Source organism: Montipora capricornis, chromosome 1 (assembly GCF_036669925.1).
Source record: "Montipora capricornis isolate CH-2021 chromosome 1, ASM3666992v2, whole genome shotgun sequence".
NCBI classification, from domain to species: domain Eukaryota; kingdom Metazoa; phylum Cnidaria; class Anthozoa; order Scleractinia; family Acroporidae; genus Montipora; species Montipora capricornis.
In genome coordinates this window covers 26,983,032-26,987,547 of record NC_090883.1, presented here as the reverse complement: position 1 = coordinate 26,987,547, position 4,516 = coordinate 26,983,032, and positions in this window count along the sequence as shown.

Below are 4,516 nucleotides of genomic sequence, written 5' to 3'. Positions count from 1 at the left end.
AATAAAACAGCTTTTCAGTTATCGACTTAAAATCGAATGAAAAAACCCGAGAGGATTGAAACAGATATCAAGCCGATAAACTCCGAGAGCAAAATTTGATTTTTGGTCGAGGTAGACTCTTTTCAAAACTATCAGTTAAGTAGTGTCCAGGTCGGCACGGTCCTAACGTTGACCGTGTCCGTTTAAAGAAGTATGTATTGTATTGTATTGAGGGTATGGTTTGCAATGAATTTTTTACTTTTTCCCAAAATTTGTGTTTAACGTTGACGTAAAACTGGAAGGATAGTAGTGACGAATAATGAAGAAGAGAGAAGTGATCCTCACACTTATCAGGACAGGTGGCTATGTAAGACATTGCTGGGTGTCACTAAAATGAGGAACCACCGAACCCGCAGAACCTGCGGAACCAGTTAAAAAAACGCTCTTTTTTCCCCGAAATAACGCTAGGCTATTGTTTCTTTGATGTCTGAAAAAAAGCACAGTTTTTTGTTTGTCTTGTTTATTGTTATTGTCTATAACTGGCTGATCATTGCAACTGATAGCGCGCCAAAGAGGATGGACTGGGCCTGGTCACATCGTTACCTCTTGTCATGGCCAAGTGACGAAAAGGTTTTGCAGAGGGAGCAAGGTAAGTAGCTGTTTGCATTGCTTTAACAACAAGTAACTTGAAACCACCTATTTCATGTAATAGTGGTGCGACAAAGGTTTTACAAGGCTTTTAAAACCCGAGGGGAAGCAAAAATTTCGACAGATAGACTTTTAAACGTGCTTATAGAAATCAAAGGTTAACAAATTAAATAACAAGACAGAAAAGCAACTGAACAACTAAAACCGCGTTTAATATAAACGAAAGTAAAAGTTAAAGAATTACTGTAAAATACTAGGTTTCAGGCCTCCTATTTTTGACCCTGCGCATTGACGCCTAGGTTTTAGAAATGGCGGGCTTATAGTTGTTTACGGTTTTCAGCCCCGAAATAGTACAATTACAAACTGGAAAACTGTTTTCTTGGCTAGTTACTCGTAATGTTTGAGGGTATATTACCACATTGCACATTAACAGGAAGGTATGGAAAATGTTTGTTAAATTTCCAACTGGAACGGCAACCTAACATACTCAACAAATAAGTCTGTTCCTTTTTTTTTAGCAGGTGGTTTCAACTTGCGTTTAGCGTAATTAAAGCAATGCAAACGGCTGCTAACCTTGTTCCCTCTGCAAATTAAAGCTTTCCACCATTCGGCCACGATGAGAGGTCACCATGTGACCAGATCCAGCCCACCGCGCTTTCGTACGTAGGCTGTCCGCTGCCACGATCAGCAAATAACGACAAACAAGAGAAATTTTAAAAATGTGCAATTTTTCAAACAATAGTCTAGCGTTGTTTCGGGGAAAAAGCGTTTAAATTGAAGTGGTTCCGCAGTCCGCGATTCCTCGTTTTAGTAACACCCCAATGAATCAGACCCTGTTCGCATTGTTCTTCCCTTTAAAAAGCAACCCTCGGCTGATAATCTTCGGAATCAACTTAAAGACCTGAGCCAGAAAATTCACATCACCGTTTAGCCTGTTTTTTGAGTCACAAGATTGAACGAGATCTTAAACTGCGGGAATTTAAGCCACCAGTGGTGAACCAACAGTGCCTTGTTTACAATTTTGAATGTGACCTGTGCGATGCAGGTTATGTTGGTTTCAAACGCCGGCACCTGCATCAACGTGTTGCTGAGCATAAAGGCTCATCCTCATCTATTGGCAAGCATTTCCGCGACGAACACCTTTTAGCCCCAAAGGTCCTTAGCAAGAATCTTAGTGTGTTCAAGAAATGCACAAACAAGTTTGACTGCCTCGTTTATGAAATGCTTTTTATTAATGAACTGAGACCAAGTCTCAATGTACAGTCTGATTCAATCCGTGCTAAGGTTTTAAATAGTCCCTGCATATTTTTATTGTTTTTAATGCCCTCTTTTTTACACTTTGACTTTCTGCATGTTTCCATTTTCTTTAACGCGAAAGATGCAATTGACCATTTTACAGTTATGTGCTTAGTCACCTGGACTTAAAATGAAAGTGAGGCTGGTGTTGACCTTGTTATGATCCAGACCTCCCTGGTTTTCTGAGGCTATTCTCATGCTAATTAGTAGGAATTTACATAAGAAAAGCAATGAGATTTCTATCAAAACACGATCAACTCTAGCCTGACTTGCATTCATAGGCTTGGTAACTAAGCACACAATTGTAAAATGGTCTATTATTGTCGAAGTCCATTACTCGTCTCTTTTAAGATTCCAGATATTGATTTTTTACCGCCCGTCTTGTTTATCCAAATGACGTTCCATTTTGAGCTCCATAAGGGTAAATTTTGCTTAAAGATCGACTAAAACAGCAATTGCCTTACAATAGGAAGCTTAAGCATCGACGACGAATGTCAGGACGACGACGGCCGGACGTAGATTCGTGATGCTTTAAATGAATTTCGCATGTCAGTCTCAGTCAAGCCGTCGTCGTGCATACGTCGACGACTAAATTTTAAGTGAGTTGGCGTTCTCCCGAAAACGTAAGTAATTTAACCTGTTTAAACTCGCGAAAACTCGGTGTATACCCTTGCTTTATTTTGTATGAATTATTTGATTTTTTGTTGGTTGATGAAGTCTGTTTTTATCGGATTTTGTTATTGCGCAACTGACGAGTGTATTTTTCCAGCAAATACAACATGGCTTCATCGCAAGACACTACGAAGAAATCAAGAAAGGGGTACGTATCAGGGCCATTCCTCGGTACTTTGCCAATAACTTACATAAGCTATTAGTGGAGTAAATGGTTGCTCAAGGTTGCTTAAAACTTGGCCCTAAAATTCTATTTTTATTATCATCGAACAGAAAATATTTCAGTGGTCAACGGAGCACGATGTCATCATGTGTCGTGAAGTTCTTTTCTCGGAACCGTTTAGTTTCAAACCGAGGAGCCCAGAAAGAGGAAAGGGTTGGGACGCTATTGCCCTGTGGGTGAACACCACTGACCATCCAAAGTTCAGAGTCTCCGCCAGAGCTGTCGGTGACAGGTACTCTCTTGACTGCAAAGCAAGCCCAAAAATTAAGCGACGAGGAGACAGCGTCAGGAATTCATGTGGAAATATCAAACTGTTCAATTCGTCTGTTAAATTAGATTTGTCCTAGACGCTTTATCCGTCTTAAGAAGACGGATAAAATATCTTTAAAGCGTTATCAGTTTATCCGTCGCACCAGCGTCACGTCAAATGAAATGCATACATTATTTTCGTACATTCTATTAATTATACCTCTGACCAGGTATATTGCATTCGGGCTGAGAAATAAATTCGACCATAACTCGACCCATTAGAGCGCTTTTCAATTGAGTGTAGAAAGTAACTAGAGAATTACTTTGGTTTTACATTACTTCACTCAGTGATTGGTTCAAAGTTCTCGCGCCACTTTTTCAACCAATCAGCAGTGAAACCAAAACCAATCGTGGCTTGCGCGTGCACATTTTCCCGCGCTTTGTGTTGGCTTACGTGTAATTACTTCGAGTTTTGATTAGTTTACTGGATTGTCTCCATCGTTTTTGATTGGCCAAATTAATTACTTTGGTTTTGGTTTTACTACACTCATTCGAAAACCGTTCTAATGTCGACGCGTAAAACCACGGTACAATTAATGTCGACGGAAGGACGAATAGCGCGACGTATAAACTAGGCCTGAGGCTTCTAAGTGGAAATGGATGCGATATGGAGGTTTTTAAGCGAGGCCCAGATAGTTTGAAGGGTGGTTTTCGCCATTTTTCTAGATACATCCACTAGTTTTAAGTGCTGCATACAGACCCAGTTCGAGGACTGTGCTGTAAGTGATTTTACTGCCCCCGTTTTTACCAGTTCGCTTTAAATTGCAGTGCCGGAAAAAATCCAGAAGCAATAACTTGCTCTACCGCCCGAGGAAACAAGGTTATCACTTAATATGATATTTAGTACATTTATAGATTTTTTTTTCAACGAAACTGCACAAGCATAACGCGCTTATTATCTGAAAAATGTGACGATATCGCTTACTCGCCGGACGATGGCTGATAAGTCTAGGCTGCCTATACAACTGAAACTGTCCATCATTTCAAACTTTTGATTCAATACTTACAAGACGTATGTGACAACACCAAATCGTTCGGGGTCAGAATATGCAAATCTGTCACTCACTCAGATGTAAACTAATCGATAAGTCAACGACCAATATCGATTTTTTCAACACATGTCAATTTGTCACTCACTTAGTTGAGCTCAAATCGATATGGCAACAACGATCAATATCAATTTCCGACGTTTCACTTTCCGAAGTAATGCTGCAACGTAATACGTTGAAACATTCTTCGATTTTTCTTCGTTCGTTCCGACGGGATTGATACTCGTTGCAGTCAGCATGTGTTACCGAGCCATTTTTCAGTGGAAGACTTAAGGCGTCACTGTGCTATTTGTGTTAAAAATGAATGCGAAGAGACCGCGAAGATGCGCCAAGTTCACAG